Source organism: Crocuta crocuta, unplaced genomic scaffold (assembly GCF_008692635.1).
Source record: "Crocuta crocuta isolate KB4526 unplaced genomic scaffold, BGI_CrCroc_1.0 scaffold102, whole genome shotgun sequence".
Lineage (NCBI taxonomy): Eukaryota > Metazoa > Chordata > Mammalia > Carnivora > Hyaenidae > Crocuta > Crocuta crocuta.
The window spans coordinates 8558656-8573119 of record NW_027530019.1 but is presented as its reverse complement, the minus strand read 5'-3'; the positions used below and the strand labels follow the sequence as shown (position 1 = coordinate 8573119).

At 41.9% G+C, this 14464-nt stretch overlaps 1 protein-coding gene across 1 annotated transcript in view; it reads left to right on the top strand.

Moving 5' to 3' along the window:
- BLOC1S6 (biogenesis of lysosomal organelles complex 1 subunit 6) overlaps positions 1-14464 on the top strand; it is a 136316-nt gene that overhangs the window by 68586 nt on the left and 53266 nt on the right. The window lies entirely within an intron of this gene.

Here is a 14464-nt window from a genome sequence, read left to right as displayed (position 1 = left end):
CTCTATGCTGACGGCTTGCTCAGACCCTGGGGCCTGCGTCGGATTCCGTGTCTCCTTCTCTCTCTGCCTCTCCCCCATTTGTGCTCTGTCTCTGTCAAAAATAAATAAATGTAAAAAAAAATTTTTAATAAAATATTTTATAAAATCTTCCGATTATGAGTTTAATTCATATTTACGAAATACTTTCACTGTAACACCTAAATCAGTGTTTGATTGAGTAACTGGGGAACTACAGTCTATTCAAATTGACATATAAATCTAACCACCACACCCCATTGCTTTTACTCACTGGTTTAATTGGTAACTAAAATGTTAACTGATGGAAACTGGATGCTTCCCAGGGCTATTTTCATGTTATGAAGAAATGTTCAAGAACCAAAGAAATAAAACAATAATAAAATAAAAATAGCTAAGTATGTGTGATGTGAGGTTGGGCAGGGATGGAATGAAAGCCACTGCCTATTCAAAAGGCCAAGATTGCCCACAGGTACGGTCACTGCTTCTCATTGTCCTACATCTGCCCTTCAATCCTCTCAATTCAACCATTTCTAATTCAGCTTTCTATGTTTGGACCACTCCTTTCCAGATCCTTTGGCTAGAGAGAGAATAGGCCTTTTTTTTTTTTTTTTTTTTCTTTTCTTTTCTGTGTCCATGGGCACAGATTTCTCCAGCACCTGGTCTACAGTACCTTTGAAAAGTTTTTAATCAAGGGGCACCGGGGTGGCTCAGTTCGTTAGGCATCTTGTGTCCAGGTCAGCTCATGATCTCGTGGTTCCTGGGATGGAGCCCCCCGTCCAGTTCTGTGCTGACAGGGAAGAACCTGCTTGGGATTCTCCCTCTCTCTCTGCCCCTCCCTTGCTCACTCTCTCTCTCAAAATTAATAAAGATTTAAAATAAAGAAAAATTTTTAAAAATTTAAAAAAATAAAAAATTTTAATCCATTTATTCAGGTATAATTGACATGCAATATGGTATACTCATTTTAAGCATACAGTTCTGTGAATTTCTTTTCAATGTTTGTTATTGAGAGGGAGCGCAAGCAGGGGAGGGGCAGAGAGAGAGGAACAGAGTTTCTGAAGTGGGCTCTGCACTGACAGCAGGAAGCCCAGTGTGAAGCTTGGACTCGTGAACCATGAGATCACAATCTGAGCCAAAGTCAGACCCTCAACTGACTGAGCCACCCAGGTGCCCAGTTCAGTGAATTTTGAAAAATGATACACTCATGTATCATCACAATCAAGATATAGAACTTTTTTATCATCAAAATTTTCCTTGTTTCATATGTTAGTACGACCCAAAGTAATGCACAGATTCAATAAGATCGCTATCAAAATTTCAACATTTTTTTGCAGATACAGAAAAATCCATCCTAAAATGCATATGGAACCTCAAGGACACTGATTAGGCTAAAACAGTCTTGAAAAAGAAGAGCAAAGTTGGAGGTCCCAGTTGCAAAATTTACTACAAAGGCACGTAATCTAAACTATGATTCTGCATAAACACAGACATATGAATTAATGGATTAAAATAGAGAGCCCTTAAATGAGCCCTCACATAAATGGTCAAATGATTTTCAAGGGCATCAAGATCATTCAGTGGGGAAAGGTCAGTCTTTTTAACAAGTGGTATTGGGAAAACTGGATATCCAAATGAAAAATAAAATTGGACCTTTATTTTACATCATATACAGAAATCAAGTCGATATGGTTCAAAGACCTAAATATAAGAGATGAAACTATAAAACTCATAGATAAAAACATAGGGGAAAAACTTCATGATACTGGATTTGTCAATGATTCCTTGGATATGACACTAAAGAAAAAATAGGTAAGTTCTACTTCCTCCAAATTTAAAACTTTTGTGGATTAAAGCACACTAGCAACAATGAAAATGCAACACATGGAATGGGAGAAAATATTTACAAATTACATCTGATAAGAGGTTGGTATCCAGAATATATAAAGAACTCTAGCAATCCAAGAACAACAACAAAAAACAAAAACTGATTAAAAATTGGATGAAGGACTTGAATAAACATTTCTCTGAATAAGACCTATAAATAACTAATAAGAAAATAACAAGATACTCAACATCATTGATCATTATGGAAAATCAAATAAAAAACACAATAAAATACCACTTCACATCCATTAAGATGGCTATTATTAAAAAACACAAAACAAGTGTTGGTGAGGATGTGGAGAAATTGGAACCCTTGTGCAATTCCTCAAAAAATTAAAATTATCACATGATCCAGCTATTCCACTTCTGAGCATGCACCCAAAGAAGTGAAAGCAGGGACTTCAACAGATATTTGTACACCTATGTTCATAGTAGCATTATTCAAGTAGCTGAAATAATTCCACCTGGGTGGAAGCAAGCTAAGTGCCCATTGACAGATGAGGGGATAAACAAAATGTGAAATATACATGCTATGGAATATTATTTAGCCTTAAAAATTAAAGGAAATTGTAGGGCACCTGGGTGGCTCAGTCAGTTAAGCAACTTCGGCTCAGATCATGATCTCATGGCTCGTGAATTCAAGCCCCACATCAGGCTCTGTGCTGACAGCTAGCTTAGAGCCTGGAGCCTGCTTCTGATTCTGTGTCTACTTCTCTCTCTCCATCCCTTCCCTGCTCGCTCGCTCACTCTCTCTCTCTCTCTCTCTCTCACACACACACACGCACTCTCTCTCTCTCTCTCTCTCCTCTCTCTCTCAAAAATAAACATTAAAAAAATTTTTTAAATTTTTTAAAAAGTGAAGGAAATTCTGACACATGTTACATCACAGATGGACTTTAAAAACATTTGCTAAGTGAAATTAGCTAATCACAAATAGATGAATATCATATGATTCTACTTGTATGGGGTACCTGGAATAGTCAAATTCATAGAGACAAAAAGTAGCAGGGCGCCTGAGTGGCTCAGCCAGTTAAGTGTTTGACTTCAGCTTAGGTCATCTCGCAATTCCTGAGTTCCAGCCCTGCATCAGACTCTGTGCTGACAGGTCAGAGCCTGTAGCCTGCTTTAGATTCTGTGTCTCCCTCTCTGTCCCTCCCCAGCTCTCACTGTCTCCTGCCGGAGGCCGTGCCGGCTCCGACAGGTCCAGGGGTCCCTGAAGGATGGACGGTGTCGGCGAAAGAGAATGAGAGAGCCCCGAGATTCTTTCTGATCACCAGGCAGGCATCTCTGTCCTGTCGGTTTTGGTATCTTTATTTTAAGGTTCAGCAACAAGATGAAGTCATAGAAAGGAATTTCTTACAATGGGAGGCCTTTTGTGATATCAATTAACAGAATGTTCATAGTGAAAAACAGCATAACATACAAGTTAAATTGTATATAGATAAGCTAGGAGTTATTCTGTCTGGCCCTCAAGAAGATAAATGTTTCTGAATTGGTTTATTTGTGGAAACTAACATGGGGGCCCTAAATTGTCAGTCTTTGCACCTGGGTTTATGTTTTAGCTACTCTTATCTATCCTCATCCCAGTTGCCAGTGTAAGGGAGGGTGTTTGTGGAATGTAGGCCTTGAGGAAGGGACTGCTATGCTTCACCAATTAGCAAAGATATATGTAGTAACTTATGTTCTGCCCTGAAATAGGCTCTTTGTCTCAGGGCCAGGCTCAATTGTAACTCTTGTGTTCTTAACCCCTTAAGTCTTGGATCTGCAAGGCCCATAGGAAGAGCCTTTTGACAATCGCCCATAGAGCTTTCATCTAAAGTCTCTTTTGTAAAGGCAGGAATATGCTTTTCCTTATGAGGTATCTGTATTCAGAATATGGGTCTGATATGGAATATTGTGAGGCCTGGTCAATACCAGCAGGCTCATTTCCAGCATGAGCCAGTAGTAGCAGAAGGAGATACTAGTCTTCATTTCTCATGGCAGAAGCTGTGCAAACATTGCCATTTCCTTGCTGTGACTGCCATCCAGAGTGGCCGGTGCGGCTCCCGGCAGTCTCCCCATCTCTCTTTCTCTGTCTCTCAAAAATAAATATTGAAAAATATATTTAAAAAACAGAATAGTCGTTTTCAGGGACTGGGAGGTGAATGGGGAGACAGTATTTAACGGGTATGGAGTTTCAGCTGGGGAAGATGAAGGTAGTGAAGGCTGCACAACAATGTGGATGTACTTAAGCCACAGAACTCTACACTTAAAACTGGTTTAAATGGTAAATTTTGTTATATGCATTTAACCACAATAAAAAAAATAAAAGTCAAAAAGTTTCTTTGTGCCTCTGATTAGTGAACCCCCTTCCCCTCAGACCCATATGACCACTTTTCTGCTTTCTACAACTATGGATTAGTCTTGCCAGTTCTATAGCATATTGCAAACAGGATCATACAAAATGTACTTACTCTTCCGTGTCTGTCTGCTTTTGTTCGGCACAATGATTCTGAGATTTTTCCATGTTGTGTGTGCCAATGATCTGACCCTTTTGCTGTTGCCTAGGATTCCACTGTGTGAATACATTCTGGTTTGTTTATTTGCTTTTTTTCTGCTGGATATTTGCGTTGTTTCCAGTTTTGGGGTATGCCTGATTTTAAGAAATATGTATAACTTTTATAACAATTAGGGCACCTAGTTTTTTTAAATAGTTTATTGTCAAGTTGGTTCACATATAACACCCCGTGCTCATCTCCACAAGTGGGCACCTGATTTTTAATTAATAGCACAGGAGAGGGGGATGGTGGAAGAGAAATAAGGAAGGAGAAGTGAATGTATTATGGAGGGACATTGGACATCCTCTAGTCCCACTAATAAATCTAGGCTTTAAATTTGGTTAATACAGAGAATATAGTATAAACTGCAAGGACAATAGTTTTTCCGAAAAGTCTTTGCTGTGAGTCCATCTTCCTAGTCTTTGTCCTCTTTTTCCCTTCAATAGAGGGGGAAACACAGCTACTCTAGAAGGTTTTAGGCGAATAATAATTTGAAAGAGAGAAAACTTTTTCTTTTTTAAATGTTTTTTATTTATTTCTGAGAGAGAGACAGCATGAGCAGGGGAGGGTCAGAGAGAGAGGGAGTCACAGACTGAAACAGGCTCCAGGCTCTGAGCTGGCAGTCAGCACAGAGCCCGACGCGGGGCTCGAACCCACGAACTGCGAGATCATGACCTGAGCTGAAGTTGGACGCTTAACTGACTGAGCCACCCAGGCGCCCCAGAAAGAGAGAAAACTCTTAATAAATGAACTATCTAGTTATTTAGAATTATTATTGGCTATGACAGTCCTGAGTTGTTTATTTCTGACACAAATCAGACATGTGAATCCACTGTACGGCCAAAGTGGCTTTGATGAAGTCTTTGCTGAGGGAGGAAAGGCCATCTTTTTGAGAGAGAATTGGACTCAGGACTCAGTCAGCTGGGGGCATCTAGTGATAATGTCAGCTGAGGAGTCTCTGATTCTCTACCTCCTCTCTCATTCTCTTTCTTCTCTTTCCCAATCAGCAGTCGCACCTATTTTTTTTTCTTGTTTACCTTTCCTCTTTCCCAGTCTGCTAGCCCACTTCTGTGAGTGAACTGAATGTATTTTAATGTTATTTTTAAAGTAGGCATCCATTGATTCTGTGGCAAGACTGCTAGTTTCTTTCCAACATCCATTCTCTCCTTCCTCCCAATGTTCTACCTGAGTACATGACTGTTCTGTAAAAGACTACATCTCCCAACCTCTTCCGTAGCTAAGTGTGGCTGAGCTCTGTCCAATGGGATTTGAATGAAAGTGTATGCACAATTCCAGGTCAGGCCATGGGAGGTGTGTCCTTTCTCTCCAGCCCTCCTTCTCCATCCTATTACCTGACGTGTGGATATGGTGGGGCTTTCTTAGACATACAGATGAGGCCAACACTCAAGGGGTGCCGGAGCTACAAGCTACAAGGAACATATGTCCCTGTGTGAGAGAGACAGAGATACTTTTTTCTATCTTGCTTGAGCCACTATTACCTCGGTCTTTGTTACAGCAACTGAATGTGTACCCTAGCCATTATAAACCCTACAATAGGCAAAAGACTGAGCTAGGCAATAAATGTCTAATGATGAGTAAAACTACTTGACAGTGCAAGTCCTGAAGAGAGTTCACAATTTATGGAGAAAGAAAGATACAAATTCAATTAATATAAGGTAGACAATGGTAACTACTTTATTGAAGGTATATATATTTTTAATTTCTTTTTCCTTTGTTTTTAAAAAAATTTTTTTTAAATGTTTTATTTATTTCTNTAAAGGGGGGGAGAGAGAGAGAGAGAGAGAGAGAGTGTTTGTGTGTGTGTGTGTGTGCAAGTGGGGGAGGGGTAGAAGGAGGGATAGAATCTTTTGTTTTTTCTTTTTGGAAAGAGAGAGCATCTTGAGCAGGCTCCATGCTCAGTGCAGAGCCCAATGTGAGGCTCGATCCCATGACCCCAGGATCATGACCTGAGCCGAAATCAAGAGTTGAGCGCTCAACTGACTGAGGCACCCAGAAGCCCTTTTATTGGAGGTATAAGTGAAACTTCATGGAAGAGAATAATTCTGATGGTAGTGTTAGGAAAGATTTTGTAAACCAAGTGATGTGCAGTTTGGGATTTGGACAGTAAACTGAATTCTGATAAATGGAGAAGGCTAAGCAGAGTATCCAGTCAGAACGAACTGTATGTATATCCAAAAACTAACCAGCAGGAAAGGCAGAATGTCAGTGAATGTAGAGGGACGATAGCCCAATTAGATAAGGACCAGATTGTGATGGCCCTGGAATGTTCTATTAAAGAATTTTGTTTTGGGGTGCCTGGCTGGGTCAGTCAGAAGAGTATGTGACTCTTGATCTCAGGGTTGTGAGTTTGAGCCCCATTTTAGGTGTAGAGATCACTTAAATAAATGAATAAATAAAAACCTTTAAAAAAAAAAAGGAATTTTGGGTGGCCTGGGTGGCTTAGTCGGTTGAGCGTCCGACTTTCGTTTAGGTCATGATCTCGCAGTTCANCCACAAAAAGAAGAAAACATTAAAAAAAATTTAAAAAAAAAAAGGAATTTTGTTTTCAATGTGTTGGATTTAAGGTAAGATAGAAGGGATGGCCAGCAGGTAGCAGAAATACAAAGTCTGGAGCTCAGAAGTGAGGTGAGAGCTGGAGACGTAGATCTGGGTGTCCTTTGCACCAAGGGAACAAAGTGAAATGGCCAAGGAAGGAAGTGCAAAGCAAAGGGCTAAGGAAGACACATAGGCCACATCTTTTTTTTTTTTTTAATAGTTTTTTGTCAAGTTAGTTTCCACATAACACTCAGTGCTCATCCCCACAAGTGTCCTCCTCCATGCCCATCCCCCCCTCCCCCCACATCCATCAGTCCTCAGTTTTTGTCAGCATTCAAGAGTCTCTCATGGTTTGCCTCTCTCCCTTTCCCCCACCATTTCCGCCCTTCTTCTCCCCCTTGTTCCTCCGTCAAGTTCCTCCTAATCCTCCTATACGTGCAAACATATGATATTTGTCCTTCTCTGCCTGACTTATTTCGCTCAGCATAACACCCTCAAGGTCCATCCATGTTGCTACACATGGCCAGATTTCATTGTTTCTCATTGACATAGGCCACATCTTTAGAGGAGTGGGGGAGATGTTAGAAAAGGAGTTCGTGAAGGCAACTGGGGAGTGCTCAGATAGAAACTCAGGGAAGGTTGTCATCAGAAATGTCAAGGAATTCATGAATGACCTCAGTTTACTTCCTTGGAATGTCAAAATTACTCTTTCGTCATTAATGCATTCCCTAGCATTCCTATCTCAGAAGCAAATCCTTTTAAGAATACAATAGTTGTCGAATCTCTTTTAGACTACTTCAATACATCTCTTCTTTCACTTAGCTTGTGAATCTTGTGAGCAGAAACTAACTATAGTAGATGTTGTGGTGTGTTTCTCCATCCCTCCTTCAGGACAGAGGTGTTAATTTTCCCACCTGCTGGGTATGTTAACTGCTGGTGGTACACACAGCTGAGGTCCTTGCTGAAGGGCACTGACTTGCCCAGTTATATACTTCTTCCCAGGGGAATGATTAATTGACGCAGATGTAAAAGGTCCAGCCCATGCCTCTACTCGAGACAACACACAAGATCAATAGATGCCTCTGATGCAACTCTTAAGGCAGTTCAACTCATCTCCTTCTAGCCAATCCCTCTTCCCTCACTTCCTGACAGGTACTGTTCCTGAAAGTACCCTACAATAAGCCTCCTGTATACAGATCTTTAATCAGAATCTATTTCCTAGGCAGTCTCATGTAGGAAAGTTGGTGGCCAAGCTGTCCTAGCAATGAAGCCCACTTCAGCAATGAGAATCTATCATTGGCAGTAGGTGAAGTACTAATAGTGCCTGGCATGCTGCAGCTGTGTAGTTACTAAAACTTTCACTGGTGGTAAGGGTGCCTGGGTGGCCCTGTCAATTAAGTGTCATCATCTCATGGTTTCTGGGTTCGAGCCCTGCCTCGAGCTCTGTGCTGACAGCTCGGAGCCTGGAGCCTGCAACCTGCTTCAGATTTTGTGTCTCCCTCTTTCTCTGCCCTTCCCCACTTGTGCTCTCTCTCAATCTCTCAAAAATAATAAATAAAATTTTTTAAAAATTACTTAAAACTTTCACTGGTGGTGACCTGGGATAGGGCTCTAGTAGAAGGGGTGCAAGGTATAATAACTCAGTTCTTTGAGATATTTGGGAGAAGTAGTAATTATAAGGACTATGGAATTTAATGGCTCTTGCTGTTTGCTACTAAAGCATTGGAGAAAATAAAACAAAATATTGAGGGCAATTAACTTCCAGTTCAAGATGAAGTATGAAAGCCAGAGGACCTTCTTGGCAACATATAAGCAGACTCTCAAATCCTGCAACCAGATGGAAGCAAAAGTTGAAGATTGGGTTCAAGACTTTATAAATAGTAGCACAACTCCATAGAAGAGTGAACTCTCAGCCATGCCAAGTCTGTTACATCAAGGTTAGGGTCTTGAATGGGAAGGAGTGGGACCCTGAAATTTGAAATGGGGATATGTTACTTGGGTTGATGAACTTGAATATCTAGAATCCTTGGATTCCCCTGGCCCCTCTGGGCCTGAAGAAGTAACCCATTCCTTCTAGTTAAAAGCCACTTATCCTCCTTTACTTGAAGAGGAGCTTCTTTGAGAAGCAGTAAGCAGCTTCTGTGAGCTAGGAGGTAGAGGCCTTCAGCTTGTTAGACAGCATGTACTTGCTCTTCATCATCAACCACCATCTCACCTCCTGGCCAACAGACTAATGACTAGGGTCAAGTAACAATATAACCTAGCACATTCCATAGCTGCTCAGGGAGGAAATGGACTATAGCTAAAGGAGCTGCAGGGTCTAGCCAACATATATTGGCAGGAGCTGGGAGAGTGTAAGAGGGACTGGATCCTAAGGATGTTAGGTTAATGGAGGTAAGGTATAATATTGGATAAAGAAGAATTTATGGTTATGAGAGCATTCTCTACAGCAGGATTTAACACTTTGGGGAATAGTGTTAATTTGCTGCAGGAATGGATTTTGAGGAAGTGTTGAAAAAAGTGAAATAGGGGCACCTGGGTGGCTTAGTCGGTTAAGCGTCTGACTTTCGCTTAGGTCATGATCTCGCAGTTCATGGGTTCGAGCCCCGCGTCAGGCTCTGTGCTGACTGCCAGCTCAGAGCCTGGAGCCTGTTTCGGACTCTGTGTCTCCCTCTCTCTCTGACCTCCCCTGCTCACGCTGTCTCTCTCTCTAGAAATAAATAAAAAACATTAAAAAAAAGTGAAATAAAAAATTCAGACTGCTTTGGAAGACAATGGAGGATTAAAAGCCTCAGAGAAATGTGTATTCCAAAGTGGATATATTATATAAATCTGAAAAACCCACTTGCTGACTATGTTCTGCAGAAGATTACAGATGATATCCTATTTACTAAAGTGATAAGAAATGTGCTGGTAAATAGGCACCAGAATCATTGAGAAACTCCATGGTGACTACCTTCTGCAGGCCAGGGCTTCAGCAGTAAGCTCTGTCTTTATAAGACTGAGCTACATGAGCGCCATGGGGATGATAGGATCCTAAAGTAACAGAGGCTGAGTGTTAGGACTAAAACCATCAGGAGCAAAGTGGGGACAATTACCATAAGAAAAAATCGTGCAGGTATGAAGATGGTTAGGAGATGTGTATCTAGGGGTGACAGGCTGGCTGAGTCAGAAGAGTATGTGACTCTTGATTTTGGGGTCATGAGTTTGAGCCCCACAATGGGTGGAGAGAATACTTAAATAATTAAAAACAAACAAACAAACAAACCTTTCTCCCGAAAGAGATGTGTGTCTAGGATTAGGATGAATGGACAACCAATAGGAGTTTTGAGTATTGCTCAATCTGTAAAATAAGAAATCAAGAATGGATGATCAGGAGGCTGAGAGAAGCCACCCCCAAAACAGTCATGATTCCTTGCCCAGTTTCCAAATTAGAGTCAGCTTTCAGATCCAGAGCTGAGTGGGTCAAGTCTGCTAAACTCCTTGCCAGAGGAGATTAATATGATCTCAGATACAGACTTCTGATGTGATAAATGTATTCTTTGCCATCCTGGTAAGAAAAAAAAATAAGAGGCAGTTTGTGTTCCTGTGGGATCAACATAGCACTACACATTTATGTTGTCGTCCTAGGGCCATGCCAACTTTTCATCCTCAGACATAATATAGTACAAAATGGACCACCTGGAAATGCAGAATATCACATTGGTCTATTATATTTATGGATGATTTCATTGGACTAGATGAGTTAGATGTTGGCTAGACACCGGTGTTCCAGTCGGTGGGAGATAAACCCTATGAAGATTTAATGGCTGTTTAAAACATCAGTGAAGGTTTTAGAGATCCAGTGGTCTGGGTAGGTCAGGACATTCTCCTCTAAAGTAAAGGTCAACTTACTGTAATTGTGTTAGGTAGAAGTTAGACTAGAGCAATGAAGGGGAATGATAGAGACACGAGCTGGAGGCGAGGAAGGTGATTAAAAAGAAATTACACATTATAAGCCTGGGAACTTGTCAACATCCTGACCTTGTGGCTTCCAAGACATTGGTCCTCACAGATAAAGAGGCACAGGTGCAGAACATGCTCTCTTCTCTTCCACCTTTGCCCTAGGGTAACCCCTACGTTCAATATAATGCATTTACATTGTGGGCACAGGCTCCCCACCTCATTGAGCCCCACCCTTTTAGACTGCCATTATAGTTCTGGTACAAACCTTATAGGGTCAAAAATTCTCCCTCCCAACCTGTGAGAGGAGTGTCTCAAATGATTGGAAGCAGACTCCATTAGAGACCATGCCACTGTACCTCCCAGCTCCTCCCAGCCCAGAGACACCCAATAGTATCCAATTCCAAAGCAACCTAGGGTCTGTCTACTCTCCCACCTTGAGAGTGTACTTTCACTTTAATAAACTGCATCTGCTTGCTACTTTCCTTCTGACTATCTTTATTCTGAGCATGGATCCCCATGAAAATCTCATGGGGAAGATTTCTCATGGGGAATCTTCTCTTGGGGAAGATTTCTCATGGGGACTGAGACCTCCGCTTGCACAATGCAGACACACTCTCACCCCTGACAATTGTATCTCCCGCTGCTAAAAAGGAAGCACATCACCTCATAGATTTCCTTGGGTTCTGGAGACAGCATATTCCACATTCCACCCCACTTACTGAGTAACATTGGAAGGCTTCCTGGAGCTGATGGAATAAGCAGCATTGTTGTCTGGAACTTAAATTCTAGAGGACCTTATGATGTTGGAGGTATGTATGTATGTATGTATGTGTGTATGTGTATATATAGGTATGTATTTATATTGAGAGTGGGGCACAAGTGAGCAAGGTCAGAGAGAGAAAGAGAGACAGAGAGGGAGAGAGAGAAACAGGGCTCACCAGAAGCAGGGCTTGTGTTCATCCGAAGCAGGGTACAAGCTCACCTGATGTGGGACTCAAACTCACCTGATGTGGGGTTTGAACCCTAGAACTGTGAGATCATCACCTGAGCCAAAGTCAGATGTTTAACCGACTGAGCCACCCAGGCACACTAATTTTTTTTTAAAGTTCATTTATTTATTTTGAGAGAGCGTGTGAGCAAGGGAGATGCAGAGAGAGAGAGAGAGAGAGAGAGAGAATCTCAAGCCGGCTCCACACTGCTGGTGCAGAGCCTGATGTGGGGCTTGAACTCATGAAACAGTGAGATCACGACCTGAGCTGAAACGAAGAGTCAGACTCTTAACTGACTGAACCATCCAGGCATCCCAGTGTTGGAGGTATTGATGGTGGGAAAGGCTGCCTTGTGCAGTTTATGGCAAATCTCAATAGAAATATCACCGTGTAGACACTAGGGTCTGGAACAAGGCCCACAATCTGCACAAAACCTAAAACAGTTTTGAAAACTGGCTCCCATTATGCTACTGAGCCTTGATAGAAATGAAGTATCTGCTTATGCAACATCGTGTATCAATGTGGCCAGAACTCCTATGAGCTGGGTTCTGTAAGACCCACCAAGTCATAAAGCCAAATGAAACTAATAACCAGCTATTGTAATTTGGGAGTCGTATATCTGAACTGGGTATAAGAGGGGTTAGAAGGCACAAATTAACTGCATAAGCAGTTAATCCAGACCCCAGTTCCATTTATAAACTTTGCCACTTTTATGGTTTTACCCAAAGTTGCCTGAATGAAAAGACACCAAAAAACTTTGTCTTAATAAAAGTCTAACTAGAGAAAAAAAATACAAAAACCCTATTCTGAGTATTTGAAACAAAGAATTTAGTACAGGGAGTCATAACATATGGACGAGGAAGCAAACAAAAAATCAACAGGAGGCTGTAGGACAACCCAGAGATTAGCAATGGCTGACAGTTGCTTTCTTCTTGGCTGGAGAGGAGGTGATGATGTTTCTGGAACCTAGGAGTTAGGGTTATTCCACTCTAGATCTACCCTTCATTGCCTATTTTTCTAAGATGGCACCCAAGATCTCTACCTCGCTGGTATAAATACCGTATAATCCTTTCCTCTTAAGTGTGGGTAGGACTGTGATTGTGATGGATTTCACACTCAAGACTGGATTACACCAGGCAACAAAGGTAAACGACTTTTGCGAATTGTGGTTATGTCTCAAATCAGGTGACTGAGTTAATCAAAGGGTGATTTTCCTGGGTGGGCATGACACCAAGGTGATTCCTAAAAAGGGACTCTTTCTAAAACGAGAGATTCAAAGTTTAAGAAGACCTATGAAGGGGGCCACTTGGCAACAGTGGCCTCTAGTTGTTGAGAGTGGTACCCAGTCAACAGCCAACAAGAAAACAGAGACTTGGGTCCTACATCTGCTAGGAACTGGATTCTTCTAGAAACATCAATGAACTTGGAAGTGGACCATTCCTTCACTGAACCTCCAAAAGAAGCAGCAGCAGCTGAAACCTTGATTCAGGCTTGTGAGATCCTAAGCAGAGGACCCAGACAAAATGTGGCAGACTCCTAATTCACAGAAGGAGTGAGATGATAAATTTGTATTGTGTACGTTACTGACTTTGTGGTAATACATTATGCAGCAGTATAACTATTACTCCATCTAAGTATTTCTCCTTTGTCAGTTGGCATAATATTAAGCTTTATCAGTAGGAGGCACTGGAGAGACATTTCAGGAGGAGTCTTGGGTTCCCCCCTCCCTTTTCCTGATTCCCAGGTGCTTCTCTTACCAGTGCTCCCACGTTTTGCCTCTGCAGTGCCTTCTGCNCAGTCAGTAGCACATGGTACCCCCACCTCTCCTGCAGGCAGTTTCTCCCAGCATTCTCTAGAGTGGCTTTGTAGTGAGTTACAAGGTGAGGCATCTGCCTATAGATGGCTTCCCTCGGGACCTTGGTAAGTCCTGTTGCCGTGGCGCCTTAGCAAACTTCATGATCCATTGAGCCATGATGACTCTGTCTTCAGTAAGATCTAGATCTTTGTTTTTGTGAGGTGGGGAAGGATTGTCCTTGGATTCTCTGTCTCAGCCCCAAGTTTGTGACTGTTCCTTATCTCTGCTATTTTTAAATTCTTTAGACTTCCCTTTATTTCTTACTGGCCAATCCTGTATTATGCCAATGTCTGCTGTAGTGAATAATTCTTCACACTAAACTTCCCCCATTCACATTACTGTGTATGTTCTCTCTCCTGTGACTGGACCCTACTGACATTACCTGATAAAGCTGAAATCATGGTAGGACTCTCCAGTGGGAAGCTAGGGCCAGCCAAGGGAGCCAGTCTCTATTCAAGTTGCTTCCTAAGGCAGAGAGGAAGGAGGGACAAAGACCCTAATTTCTCTTTTATTCTCCCCTTCCAATCTCCCAGCCTCTAGTCCCTACCAGTGCTTCACACTGGCCAAACCCAGCTGGAAGCCACATGACATACACAGGGATCAAGGAACACAGACCACTATGAGACAAAGCAGAGAAGGGAAAGGTGAGGAATGGGTCTGTTAAAAAAAGAAAGGAAGGA